This window comes from Struthio camelus, chromosome 19, assembly GCF_040807025.1.
Source record: "Struthio camelus isolate bStrCam1 chromosome 19, bStrCam1.hap1, whole genome shotgun sequence".
NCBI lineage: Eukaryota > Metazoa > Chordata > Aves > Struthioniformes > Struthionidae > Struthio > Struthio camelus.
Genome location: NC_090960.1, coordinates 14,190,530 through 14,205,837, shown reverse-complemented (window position 1 = coordinate 14,205,837; position 15,308 = coordinate 14,190,530). Strand labels below are relative to the sequence as shown.

At 45.5% G+C, this 15,308-nt stretch overlaps 1 protein-coding gene across 5 annotated transcripts in view; it reads right to left on the bottom strand.

The window, feature by feature from the left end:
* MYOCD (myocardin) overlaps window positions 1-15,308 on the bottom strand; it is a 291,222-nt gene that overhangs the window by 264,798 nt on the left and 11,116 nt on the right. The gene's annotated exons all lie outside the window — the stretch shown is intronic.

Sequence of the window (15,308 nt, the reverse complement as noted above, 5' to 3'; positions counted from 1 at the left end):
TTGGAGGAGATGTTTGTCTGCCAGCCTCCAGCACAGCAGCCAGGCAGATGAACGCTGCAGGTACAGACTTTACAGAGAACAGAGGCAAAAGGTGCCCTGAAAACATCAGCTACAACCTCAGATGGCTGTGGAAACTGGTATAGCACAGTGATAATCCCATCCCAGAGAGTAGGAGCTATACAAAGTCTCATGAGTGCAGAGAACCCACAGTCCCAGCTAATGCAGCTCCACGGTAGGGGCTGTTCCCATTAGACAGGTACTCAGGGCAGGAGCTTCACCAACTAGAAAATGAACAATTGCACTCATATCAGCAGAGAAATACTGGCCAGTGAGTTGACCTGGGGACGTTTTGTGAATACATTTGTCAGGCAAGTCAAAGCTCCACCTTATACGCTATTGGGGTCAAAGCTGTTGAAAAAGTCACATTACTGCAGAAAAACTGGTCCAAGGGACTACGCTGGTCAGTAAATATACTTCCAAGAACACCTCTAATCATCAAGATCAGAGAGCTGCAGTCAGAGAGGAGCTGGGTGTAAGCGTGACACAAGCATGACCCACTTACAAATATGGCTGAGACTGAGAATAGTTTGAGAGAATGGGATGGGATGGGGTGGAGGAGGGGGGACAGAATGACTGGGTGGGCATCAGCAAATACTTAGGGACTTCTGAGTATATAGATAACCTGGATTGTGGGAAATGCACTGTCCTACATGGCAGACACACCACTGATGCCCTGACAGATGGCAAACAGTACATTACTCTGAGCTTTTAGGAAGTGTCAGATGAAGAGAGTACTTTAGAGAGGCTCAGGTAGTTTCTGCACCATGTCCTAGAGGAGCCTACAAAAAGCAATCCCTTGCCTCCCACCTCCAACACAGTCTGGTCTGGTCCAGCACAAGGGAAGGAACAGAAAAAGCTAAAACCCCCCTGAAATTACAAGAGGTTGCTTGTGGTTCCTCAAGCTGATGCAGATCCATTTCAGCTAAAAGAGAGATTTTCTTGACAGCCTGGAAGCTGTTCTTAAATGTAGCTGATGCACAATGCACTACGTAGCTGTGGAAGACACTGTAAATCACAGCTTGGTGGACATGGGATACCAAATAAGTGAAAAGGAGATAAGAGACCATAATACAGGTGTGACTCAACTTTGACAAATGTCTTTGAGATGGCAATTCAAGGCCTCATTATTGCACTCATATGAATCAGCAGAAAAGGCTGCACTGTGAAATGCACCTTGATTAATGGAAGATTCAATGAACTCATACTTAGAATTGCTACTACATCCTTTGATACCTTACAATTCTTACTGGAGTTAATGGTTGCTGGGCTGATGGACAAGATCAAAATCTAAGAGGCTTTTGGGGCCAAAGTCTATTCATCCTAGAGCACTTAGTAACAACTCCAACTCCAAGAAACAAGACAGAAGAACTATAGGCAGAGTGTAGAATATACCCACTGCAGAAATGCAACTTCAGGGTTGCAAGGGGAATCCCAGTGTCAATGAGATGCTGAGCCTTCCCAGTGATCTGCACTACCTAAAGATGGCAAACGTGTAACAGCTGGGCTGCAGCAAGCAAATCCCTGACCCTTGCCATATTTCAGCCTGACTTGTTCTACCAGGCTGCTTTTCCATAACTTCATCCTTTGGGCAAAAGCAACCGAATGGAACTGCTGGTAATGTTGGAAGAACTCTGCCCTTGCTCTTCAGGAACCAAGAGGCAAAGAGACAAAGAGAAAGCAGACAAACCCCTACATGTTAAAGCATGTCTAATCCTACCTTTCCTCCCACTCCTCAAGCTGGCCATCATGCTTTCCTTCCCTTTTTGCCCCTGCAATGCTGGGCCTGAGAGGACAGCAAGCAAGCAAAACCCTGGCAAGTAGAGAGAAGATGCATCATTTGGAGGGTAAAACTGCCCAGGAGGAGAAATGTGGGGCTGGAAAGCAGCTGGAAAGTTGGTGTCATCAGGGCACTGCTGCAAAAGCTGCAGCAAGACCATCATCAACTTGCTCAAAAATCAAGGATATCCTTGCACGAGAAACCCATGCATGTGGCCAGTAATTATCCCCCTCCACGGGGTCTGTAATCACCCTAGCAGCACCACAGTCTGGTGCTTTCCAAAGCGTAGGGACAGAGGAGGGTCAGACTCCTCAAAGCTGCTGCCTGGGATTGCCCGTGATATGCTTTGTGGGACTAGTTTGTGGGGTTCAGCTGTAGATGCTCTACCAGGTTTTATATTGTCTTCAAACCACTAAAAACAGCCCTGGCATCAGCAGTGCTTGGACTAGAGAGAGCTCTGATGGTCCTGGGCCTGTGATAGGAGCCAGGAAACAAGCAGCAGTCATTTTCCAGCATTCCTGGGGCTGGACCTTTCTCAGACAGCTCAGCTTTGGACTGGTCCTGTCAACCAGAAAGGGTCTTTAAATGGCCAGTTTTGAAGGCGCCAGCATTTAACTCAACTGCTTCTCTTAATTTTTTGCCTTCTTGCCAGTCCTCTTCTTTCACACACAGGACATATCACTTTTTCTAATTGCTCAAGGACTCTCTGGCCAGAACTAGTATACAGGTTTCCGCCATTAATAACAGACACGGAGCCATATCTCAACCAGCGTCCATCTTCCTTGTTCACAGCTGCCTCCCTTTCAGGTGTGTCTCTGCCAGAAAAGATTTGGGATCTGTGGCAAAGTCCAGCGCTTTCAGAGTGCCTTTGGCCTCCTCTGCTGATCTCCAAGCCTAACAAAGTGACTATTTGCTTGCTCGGTGCAAGTTTATCCTGGAAGCCCTCATCAATACTCAGCCATGTTCGTCACTTGAGTCTCTGCAGACCCTCTGCCAGTTCAGGTGGGGTTTCTTACTTCTCCCTTTCCCCCCAGCTCTGCTCAGGCCAGCTCAGAGAGATGCCTGGCTCTAAGCCACACATCAAGAGCTGGTATCAGATCTGGATCACTGAGTCTCTTTTTTATGGGGATAAGTTTGGCAGCAAATGGTCCACTGAAGCTGACTGCTAAAATCTCTTCTCTTTGCTGGTTTCCTCAGTCATTCATTTCACTGTGATACTAAACTGAGGCAGAGGAACCTCCTTGGGACATTTTACTCAGGACAACAGTTTTTGACCCCATGTGAGAACAGCCCAGCCTAGCCCAGCCTCTCACCTGCATGCCCTCTACAAACAGGAGAGAATCTACTTCAAGTCGCTGGTCCTGTCCAACTCCACCTCCTTGATCCTGCTTGTCAGGATCATGACTTCCTGACTAGCACTCATGCAGCTGCACTTTCTGCCCCAGCTTCTTTTCTGCAAATCTTCTATGAAAACTTCTAAAGGGATCTTTAATGTTTTTAGTGAGGCCTTCAGTGCTTCTCCTGGATCTCACCTTTAATCCTGGGGCCTCTTTTGGTAGTTTTTTTTCAAATAACCCCATCATCTGTCTCATTTTGGTTCACCAAGAAAATCCACCCACATAAGGCTCCCTCCACTTACGCACATGCACAGAGTCAACCCCTTGGGTCTCGCAGGTCTATATCATTAGAAGGAAACACTAACAGTCAGCTCAGACATTTCTTTTATAGCCTTTCTTGTTCACCAGGAAATCTGCACAAAATCCTATTTTCCTGTACATGCTGAGAATCAAGTAACATGGGAAACTCATTGCGCTCACAATCCCCAGCATTTCCTGACCCAGTGAGCCAGTGCTCTTCCTCAAAAGTCCTCTTAAGAACTGTCTTTCTCCCTGTCCAACAAATGCCAAAGCAAATATTTGCCTCTTCATGGCATTGATACTTCAGTGCTCTTAGTTCAAGTTTTGTTATGAAAAATCACAGCAAAAATGACCATTAATACTAAAAATCTTTAAAAATGTCACTTATTGAAAAAAAATCCATATAACTGAGAGGAAGAAGCAGTAGGAGACAAGACAGATATGTGTGCACTCTACACATGCATAAGAACACGTCACAGGTTTGGGAGATGCCTCTATACTGCATATGCCATAGAAAATTAAAATTGCAAAAGCCTAAACTTGTTCTGTTGTACTAAAGCTGCTCTGGTGTGACCCTAAGCCAAGGGGATGAAAGAAAATTTGCATGTTTACCCTTTTTTTCAAGTGTAAGTTTGCTATTTCCTAGCTCCAGAAAATTAGGAATAGCACACAGAGATGTCCTCTTTCAGGAAATGTTCCTCTCACTTTTCTTGTTTAATGTTCAAATCATATATATGCCTATTTTTTCAGTTAATAAATCATTCCTAGACAAAAGCCACCTTGTAATGGAGTTAGTACTGAAAGCACCTCCCAATAATTCAGGGTAGGCTACATTACAAGGCAGACGTAGTAAGTCCCCAGTCAACCATTTGGACAAATAAAATACCTAGCTAAAGTTAAGCTTGTAAGACACCCAGCCAATGCTAAGGTCTGGATACATGAAGTTAACATACCCAGAGGAGCCTGATGCTGGCTCAAACACCCGTGAAAGTTCCCAAGGTGGGTTAGCATCCAAGGACACCTTGCAGAAGAAGCACTGAAAGGACAAATGGGACCTTTTTGTTCCTTACTCTTCAGGATTCAGGTTTCCCATAGTCATAGAATCAAGTGTTGGTGGGAAGGGACCTCTGGAGGGACCTACTCCAGCTTTCAGCCTGGAGGGTGGTCCCCTTTTCCTGCAAGGGGGATGAAAACATAGAGGACCAAACAGTCTGTGGCCTTGCACAGTTACATCCTCGGGCCCTGCCAGCAGCAGCCAGATTGCCCCTGTGGGCTCCTGGCTGCCACCAAGAGGATGAGGGACCTCCTCTGGGCCCTGAAGATATCTCGGAGGACCAGGGACAGGCAGGACAGTGGCTTTACCCAGGAGGTCCCTGCCCTGTTCAAGCACCCTCAGTATCCTAAGAAGTGGAAGGATCAAGGCACCTCCTGTTCCTGCTGGAGGAAGAACAGCCTATCTTGAGCACATCTCCTGGTGTCATCCCACGCTGGCTGTGTGCACCTGTGGGTCTCTTCTAAGCAGGTGAAAGGCAGCCACAGGCCAGGCTGTTATCTGGCTCCATGGTGGCCTCTAGTCATGAAACTAGGACACCCAACAGGCCACTGCAGCTGCAGGCAACGAGCCAGCAGGTCCCACAAGACCTTCAGGTCTGCCCAGCCTGGTATGCATGCCAATGCCTGCAGTAGCAGATCAGAGGTGAAAGAGCCCCGCAGAGCCATACAGGTCTCTTTCTGGGTTGCTTTCGTCTTTGAGTTGTCTCCTTAAGGTAAGAGGCTCTGTCCACGTATTTTCACAAGCTTGGATAACGGTCACCTTTTGAAGAGTGCCTGGGTAGAGCCAACCATCTGCACTCACTGCCTAGGATTTATGCTCAGAGCAGGTGGGTTTCCTTACACATGAAGACACTGCGGAATCTGCCTCCTGTTTCTAGGTGCTTTCAACGGTTAAAAAGTGACCCCATGGGTCCTGTCCCTGTCTGCCCAGAGGCGATCGGCCCCAGCCTCCAACAAGGCTCAGCAGAGCAGCAGTTCTGAGGGATTCCATATGGCCCTGGGAAGCAAGGTTGGCCATTGCAGTCTCTTGTGACAGGCCTGTGACTAATTTAGCTGCCCCCAGGAAGCAAGGGTGGCCTGTAAAACACACTTTCTAGCTCTGTGCATTGAGTAATGTGTGCTGGCCCCAGTTAGAAGGGCTGGCCTGCGTATGCATCTTGCTCATTTTTTGTCTCCCAAGGGCTCAAGCAGCCACTGCAGTGCTGTTAAATGCAGACTATCTTTCAGGACTTACTCCTTGCCAGCAGTCTCTGCGTGAGGCCAACACAGTTTGCTTGCACAAGACAACAGAAAGTGATTTTTACACTTGACAACAATGAAGTATTCTTGCATTTAACAAGAAGTATGTGTTCCCTAAACTCAATGCCTTTTGGAAAAGCCGTTAAATCCATCTGTCCCATCCCACCCTCCCAAGGGGTGCAAGTGACAATCTGCCTGTGCTCTGTTCCTGCCTAGGAGGGATGTTCTGGAGCAAGCTGTTAGCATCTCATGGGACAACAGACACCCCAGATCAGATAGGAGGAAGGAAGGTGAAAATCCAGGCCCAAAGCTGTGGCTTCAGCTTGTTGATGGGAAGAAAATTGGGGAGGCCTGAGGGAATGAGAGGTAGCAAAGTTCATCGTGGCACTGCAGCATGGTGAGCCTTGGACCCAGCCAAGGCACACTTCAGGGGTACCCATCAAGATATTAGGATGCAGTTAAACTCTTTCCAGGGCCTCAGGGCTATTACAGTAGAACCACATACAGACTGACACCATGGTGAAGACTGTCACCAGACATGGTATTAACTCACACACCAAGAACCCTGCACAGGAATAGGCAGGTAGTGGTATGTCACCTGAGGACCCCTAAAACTTTGCAATATAGATGTGGATGGGCCTGACTTGGGGCTCCCCTACTGTGACAGCCCTGGGAAGCATCCTAAAGGAACAGTGTGGACACAGCCACAACCCACTCCTGGTTTTAGTACTGCTACCCAAGCTATACTGTCCTGATTAGTGAATGAAACCTACATTATACTGATTTGTAAGGAAAGTTTGGGGTGTTTCATTTTCTTTCTCCTTCCCATATGATCACAGAGTTAAGATCCTTTGAGTGAGGAACTGGCCATTTTTGCTGTACTTCAAGCCACTCCATGAGACTGGAAACCTCACCAGAAAGCTGATTTGGCAAGACTTCATGAACTGCCACTCTGGAAATTGAAGGTGCATTTCACTAGGCCCTGTACACATGTGCATGATTCCCACCTTCCAGGAAGTGCACACCCCCCCCCCCCCCATAGGAATGCAAACAATAGTGTCAATCATCACCAGAAAATCTTCTAGAACAAAAGCTCTACCCAATCTAAGAGTCCTTCCAAATGTTTGTGAAAAAAAAAGAAAAAAAAAGAGGTAATTTGCGTGTAAGGCCTTTAAATTGAATCAAACTAAACATCATGATTTCGGATTGCTCTTTAAAGTTCCCTCTCTTTGGTTTTTAAACTGAAAAATGCCATTAATAACAGCACTGCGTACAAACAAAATCAACTGTTTTTGATTCTGATACTTACATTCCGTGATCATTTTCTTTTGTTTTTTTTGTGACAGAACAAACTTTTCCTGTGTAAAACATCCATTTCAGTGAAACCCTCTCGTTCAGCAGAAAAGCTCCTGTCCTGAAAAGCAGTGCCCACTCAAGCAGGGAGGTAGAAGGTGAGGACCAAAGCCCTTTGGTCCAGGGAGAAAGAAACTATCCACCCCAGGGATGTACGTAGCATCTGCCTTTTGCAGTTTGCAGGCAGTCCTCCTGCCTGTCATCTGCAGCTTGAAGGGGAGGCCAGTGCTGCACTGCAGCTACCTGGAGTAGCTATGCTCGCCCTCCCAAGGGTGGGCAGAGGATGAACGTGGGGCTGCTGTGACTGAATGAGTGCTGAGTCCTCGCACCAGGCAAAGTCAGTGCGTTGACCCTGGTGGCACTGGGGTCCTGGCGGCAGGCAGGGATCACATCACTGACCGTGACCCTCTTATCCCACAGAGCCAGCAGGCTGGCAGTAGGCTGTGCTCCTCAGCTATCTCCCTCAGCTAAAGAAAAAAACAGAGGCATGGACCACTTTCCCTGCTGCACCTCTTTCTGAGTTGAGTGGGGAGGAAGGCTCAAGGGTGGTCTCACAGCAAGGCTTCCCCTTCTGCCCGGGAAATCATGTTTGCTTCTTTCCTGGAGGGTGCTACATACACTTGGGTCAGGAACACACTTGGGTCAGGAACACCAGGAGACTGTCATGTGGGAAATGCTGTGGCTCTCCTACTGCTGACAAGCACTAGTTCTATGCTGTAATACAAACACCACAGGCAAGCCCCAACACTGCTTCTTTCCGTGGCCACGCTGGGGCTGATGCCTTGTTAATTGGCTGTGGAGCCTCTCTCAGAGACAGCCTTTTCCATTCATAAACTGCAGGGACCTGGTTTTCCCCAGGCATTTGCTAAAAGTGCTAAGACAAATACATGTGACTGCTATTTATAATGTGCACTTGTTCAGGGATAAATGGCTGCAGGGCATGTTGGATATTTCATCTCAGCATGACATAACAAGGTGTAAGGCACAAAGCTTACCTTATCTCCCATGGCATCATATGGCATGGTAATGCATACGCTCAGACTATCGTACTGGGTGTATACACAGGGTATATACTCTACTTAGAAATGTCTGGCCTATAAATGCCAGAATCTTCCTGCACGGAACTAAAAACATTTATTCTGGAAGAGTGTAAAAGTTCGTGGTTAAAGACAATAAATACAGATTTAATATCATAGTTAATACCCTGTCCAGGGTAAAATGCTCATTTTTAATATCGTTGCCTGCAATCTGACATTACCAACAAGATGTTGCAATACAATATCTGAGTCATTGCACAGGAGATAATGGTATTTTCTTGAGTTCAGTTTGGAGGAGAGTTGGCCCCATTAATCAGGCTTGAAAAAAATGATGCCAGAGAGTCTGCCAGAGAGTCTGTCTGGCCTGCTCTGAGCACAAGTTACGTGACCCAAGGCTGTGGGGGGGGGGGGGGGGGAGGGAGCATGAACAAACTTGAATATTACGATGGGGAATCTCCCAGGAGAGCATCTCACACACGATAGCCCTCTTCTAGGGTCAACCAAGAGGTGCTCAGGTTTTGAACATGGGGGAGTTTAGAATAGCCGCGTCCCACAAAGGTCTGCCTTTGCTTTTATGATGCCCCAAGGGAATCGCTGTCCCACAGTATGACCAGGGTACTTCACCCTATCCCCATTGACGGAGTGTAGCAGCACTTGATAAAGTGACTGAGGCAATAGTGTTCATTATGGATAGCTCATAGGCTATCCATAGCTCAAAGGCTCCCAGGTGAGGGCATGGGAAAGGGAAACCATGAGGAAACAGCTCATGGAAGATATACCACCCTTCAGAGAGAGTGCAAGTCTTGTAGGTCCCTTCAGGGGAGGAAGCAGAAGAGGAGGAAGATGGGAAATGGTGAGAAACCTGGTGGGGCTGCCTTGGCCTCTGAGAATACTAAAGGAACTCTGAAGTTCTGGAGAAAACCAGGAGCTTTCCTTGGAATAGGAATTAGCTTTGTTTTCTCCAGGCAAGCAGGAGCGGCTCCAGTTATCCAGCAACACTAGTGTGGGAGGGAGATCTCTCCTGGCAGAGTGCTCTTTAATCTGGCAGACAAAAACAGGATCTATGCAGAAATATGCAATGCACTTTTAACACTGAGCGCTATTGGCCCATTGGACCAACTTGCACAGGGACACAGCAGATTTGCTTTCAGGAAGGTGGCTTTAATACAAGACTGGGTGTCTTGCGTGAAAGAAGTGCTTTTTCTTGGTCAGAAGTTGCACACTGGATGCAAGAATCAATGGATGAAAGTCCCTGGCCTGCTATGCAAGAAGTCAGAGAAGGTGATTCCTTTTGCCCTTGAAAATCAGTAAATGGCTCTGCAGAAACATAAGGTGTGAATGAAAAAAAAAGAAAAAAAAAACTCATGAAAATAAGACAGCTTAACTCCTGTAATTCTACCTACGTAGGCAGTGTGCCATATCTAGAGAAAGCAGAGGCTGTAAGACAAATTTCAGACTGCCCTGAGGTCTAAGCCAGAGAAGGATGAAGGAAACCACAGTGTTTGTAAACAAGACAGTGCACAGCCAGAGGACGTGTTGAGACCTCTTCACCTGGCCAGCTTTTTGGGAGTCAGCCAGTGAGTCAGCAGAAACAAATCCTTTCACTTGAGTAGCCAGTTACAAATTGCAGATAGCTACCTTCAGGACCAGAGATGGTAGCAGATGGGAGCCCCAAAGCCATCAGCTGAATGCTGGACACATTTCAGTAACAGGTAAGAAATTGAGGATGGATATCCATTTGCAGGTAGTCCCACAGGGCAGATGATAGTCTCTCACAAAGCAGCTTGGCCAAAGAGCAACCAGCCATGGGGCACAATCCCCCTTTGGACTTCTCCTCTTCCCCACATGCACTACTTGACACACAAAGTTGGCAGCAAGCACCAGGGAAAGTGTAGCGGGAGGCCTGATATCTTCTCCCTGGTTAGCCTTCTCTCACTTCCCAAGGGCCATGCAGTGGCAGCTCTGAGCTCTCCACCATGCACAGTGAGGTGGCTGCTGGGCCAGCACAGACCACCCACCAGCGTTTCCCCATCTCTTCCGGTTATCTCCTGGACCATTAATCTGGAATGAGAATGGAAAGTGGGATCCATTTCCAAGACAAAGCAGACCTGCCACGAGGTAGGGCAACTCATAAGAGACCTTTCGGCTGTAGGCATCCTCTGCGGAATTAGTCACAAATGCTATTTCAAATGTTCTATCAATGAAATGTGGCATTTTGGACATCAAAATTGTAATTTAAAAGGGAAATCTACATTTCTACAAAAAGAGAAATTGCGTTTCCATTGAAGTCTGAATAATCCCAAAATGATTAAAGAGTTTCTGATTTTGCTCGCCAAATCCAAAATGTTGGGGAAATTTTGAGAATCTAATAAGTTTTGGATGAAATGTCTCAATCTTCAGTTGCCAAAAGATGAATGATGTTATGTTCATGGTTCTGGATTTTAGACAAGCCCATGTTATTCAAATGAAAATATATTTTGACAAAAAGCTTTTCATGAAAACATCTTTTCTCAGGAACAAATCCCATTTCCCGATTTTGTGACCCTAAAATACATGCCAAATGTCTCTAAGAGTCAATGTTTTATTTAACTGAAAAGCAAAATGACAATAAAGTGAATATTTAAAGTGAAGCTCTGTTCTGAAAATACAACTACTTAATGCTAAAAAGATTCAGTTTCACAGAGCTGAAAACAATTATGAACTGAATCAATTGGGAGAAGGAATTTAATCAGAAAAATGTGAATGCTAACTGTGAATTGTTGAAAAACATTTTATGCGTTGCCCCAAAACCACAATCCCACAATTGAGAAAGAAGACAAGACTAGTTTAAAAAAAAAATCTGGCTTGTAAGGGAAGTGAAGACAACTGAGAAAGCTAAGAAAAACATATATAACTTAAGAAAGTGGAAACTGATAATAATGAATGAGAAGTGAGAAACTATAGCAAACTGATAGGGAAAGCCAAGAAGCAATTTATCTTGACATACTGATATACAAGGAATAAATACAGCTCTTTTGATGTTGTTGGTTGTATCAATACATCTCTAGATGGAGGTAGTAGAACAGTCAATGGCGATGGAAGAAAGCTAATGTTTGCCAATATTTACAGAAGTATTTGGTTGAACCAAATATTGATAAGCCTGTCAGCCTGGCAACAGCTCTGGGCAGTCACCTCCAAATGCTTTTACAGCGCGCAATGGATGGAGATTTAAATGAAAGAAATATAGTTAAGGCTAATTAATATGGGTTTATGAAAAAGAGAACACGTCAAACTAATATTCATCTTTTTCATGAAATTACAGATTTTATTGATAAAAACAATAATGGTGGTTTAATATACTCAGACTTCTGCAAGGCAATTGACTTGGTACTGTATGATATTTTGATTAAGAAACTAGAACAATACACAATCAACATGACACATATTAAATGGATTAAAAGCTGGCGGGTTGGCAAGTCTCATGTAATTGTAAATGGGAACTCCTCACCCAATGGGGGTGGATCTAGTGTAGTTCCCCGGGGGTCAGTTCTCGGCCCTGTGCTAGTCAATATTTTTATCAATGATCTGAAAAAAATATTAAATCATTTGTGGTAAAGTTTGCTGATGACACAGAGATTGTGAGACTGGCAAATAACGAAGAAGCCATATCACTACTGTAGAATGGCCTCGGTTGCTGGTTAAACTGGGCACAAGCAGATAGTTAATACAGCCAAATATAGTCATACATCTAGGAACAAAGAACACAGACTATCAGTCATATATATACAGGGCGGGATCTTTTGTCCTGGGGAGCAGTGATTATGAGAACCGTGGCAGTTTGCTGGAGCTTGAGGTGATCATACCCTGTTGCATGTGAATGTGGCCAGAAGGCCACGGCATTCCTTGGACAGCAACCTTGAAGAGCAGCAAAGAAAGCACACTACTCTTCATTTGAGTGCTTGCTACTGGACTATTCCACCCAGCACCTGGTTCTGGTGCTCATTCATTGTTCACCAGGATGTTGATAGACTGGGAGAAGAGCCATGAAAAGTGATTAAAGAGAACCAGCCTTAAAGTGAGACCTTCAGAGCTCAATCTGCTCTGCTTGCAAAAAACCAGGCTCTGCTGTATTCTAGACCACATATATTTCCTTGCAGAAGACTTTCCAGCCTAGCATATTTCACATGATCCAATGTTTGGAAGCTGAAGCTAGGCAAATTGAAACTAGTAAAAAGGCACCACACTTACTAGCATACCAGCAAGGGTAATTAACTGTAACAACTTACCTAGAGTAGTGCTGAAATCTCCATCATTATCAAATGTTATATGATGCTTGGTTGCTCTACTAAAGGATGTGCCCTGGCTGAAGCAGGAATAAACACGAAGTAGTCCTGCGGCTCAGAGTATACCTGGTAACCACACTGGATAATCACAAAAGTATCTGCAGGCCTCAGAGTTCAAAGAACAATGAAAAGATACTCTGAATATGGTTTCATCACTACTCTTGCTCATTCTGGTCATACTTACAGGCAGGGGCTGAGTCCCACAGTTTCTTCTGACTCATACATCATCACCAGGAAAAGCTTCAATATGAGCATTTTTCCTAGTGATATGTATGACAGAGGAAAAAAACAAAACAAAACAAAACAAAAAACAACCTAGGTCCATTTCTTAGACCAGGAGGGACTTCATAGAGTCAAAAGAGGTGAATCCTCACAGCAGTTTTATGAAATCATCAAGTGCAGCAGAAGTGACCTAAGCTCTCCTCTTCCCTAGAGCTGTTCCTTAGGATGTCCTCAACCTGGGAGCCCCGGTACCCATGAGCATTTTGAACTCGGTGCAAATGCATGGTCCTTTGGTGGGACTACATCACTCACTGGACCTGGGGTTGCTCTATAGAATAACCACACAGTGACACAGGCTGAACAGGCCTCCAACATGAAGTGGAGCAGGTTGTGTTATGGTCATTTTTAGAAGGGAAAAATCATCTGAAAAGTGACATGTCATGATTTCTAGAAGGGACAGGGACATGGGCAGGTGGTCCTTCTGCTGAGGGTGGGGCAATTCTTAGGACATCATGACTTCCTTCCCCATCCAATCACTGCTTATTTGCCACACCAAGGCATTTGTGGCCTCTACCTTACCTCACCATTTATAGTTCCAATGGCTCTGGTTTCTCTTTTGTGACGTCTCTTTTCCACCCTCTTCCAAATTGACTTTTTCTCAATTATTTTTTTGCAAGAGTAAATTTTTTGATCTTGACAATATTTCTTGTCCAATTCTTAGGGCTTTTTACCCAAGATTAACTGAGAACTGGGCTTTCTCTCAAAGCTTGGCTCTGGCTCTTGACTCCTACCTGAGCTCTAATGCTGGTTTTCCACTAATCCTACTTCTCAAGCTGTCTGCCATATTGTTCTCTTTAGATATCCAGGTAGGGACTCACCTGACTCACTGTGGCCCAAATCAAATCCTCTATTAGCTTGTCCTCTGAAGGCTTCTCCCACCCAGTTCCTTACTCCCTGGCTCCAACACTGCCACCTTCATGGTTGCTCAGACTCTTACCACATGTCATCACATACTGAGGACTGGCTTACCATCTGTCCAGGCTTTGAAGGCTTGTTTGGACCCCCCCCCCCCCCCCCATGCACAGGAAGAGCTTCTGTCAATACCTATTTTCCATGACGTATATTAGAAATTTTTCAATAAAACAGTTTTTCATCAGAAATTCTGACCTTTCAAAAGTGAGAAGGATGGGAATCATCTGGTTACACTTCTTTTTCACTCTCCATACTTTGGTGAGTAAGTATAGCCTTTATACTCAGTGGTGTTTAGGAAACAATTAATTGTGTGCTAAGCAGATGTCTAAAATAGTGACTCACTATCTAGAAATGCCAACCTTCATGCAGTGAGACTGTGGCCTGGGACTGCTGGGTTCCCTGCCCGGTTCTGTCACTTAACCTTGTGATTCTGAGAAACACTTAAGTCTTCTTCATGCCTTAGAGCTCTGCCCAGAAACTGGAAATCTCTTGGTTCTGCACACAGTGCTGGCAGCTCCAGGAAATGTGCAAGGACTGCAGGCATAGCTTAACCCTGTGAGGTCAGAGCCTATACCAGGTACATACCAGAGCATGCAGATGGTAACAGAAAGAAGCACAATCACAGATACTCTCCCCTTTGGAGACCTGAGGGCTTCTTCCCCCATTTCACCCATGATTTCACCATGGCTTTGTGTCAACCCTCATAAACTGGCCAAAAACAGGCAGCTCGTGGAAAGGCTAGCCATTCTATGGAGGGGCCATTATCCAAGCTGTTGCAACAAGGCACAGGATGAGGGTGGGAGAATCAGCTCCTGATGTTCTGAGTACAGCACTTTGGCCCTTGTCCTCCTTGCATACTCCCTCCTTCCCTATGCTCACCTGCCTGTGGCCACAGGGAAGAGGCAGGAAGGAGACCAGCAGGTCACTTCTTGCCTTAACAGGGCAGAGGCTAGTCTAACCTGCAGCTTTGCCATCATTCTTAAGTGGAAAGAGTGGCTTTGGTTTGCTCAGGCTGCCTATGTGCCAACATCAAACATGTTTTACAACTGACCTGCAAAGAATGTGTGTCACTGAAGAGGATATGTAGCCCTGGAGAGCATAAAACACAGCTGCATTGTTTAATAGTATCTCATCCACCAGATCTGGATAACAGGCGAAGATGATCTAAGGGAGATAACTCTACTGAGTGTGTTAGCAGGACCGACTCTGCTACCTTCGCCAGTGGAAGATTCTTATAAATTCACTCCTCCTGCCATCCTTTTGCACAGGGTCAGAAGATGTACTGACAATAGCAGCATGCAAATATTTCAGAACTTGGCCACACGCTGAGCAAACACTCTGGATAGCTTCACAAGTAGATTAAAATGCCAGATCAGCGAGCAGTCGTGCACTTTAAATATGCTCACTAATTTATTAAGTTTATTCTTAGCAAGTTTGCAGACTTCAGAAAGTTAAATTTCTCCAAGACAAATGGCTGGGGAGTTGGGCAGCCCAGAGTGTGCGTGCTACAGTCAGATGGCCCTGGAGAAGGCAGTGCAGAGGAGCATATACTACCAAGCACACTATATGAGTGAAAATCTCCAACAGAAGAGCCTGCATGGGCTTATAGTCAAGACCACTGCACAGCTATTCAGTG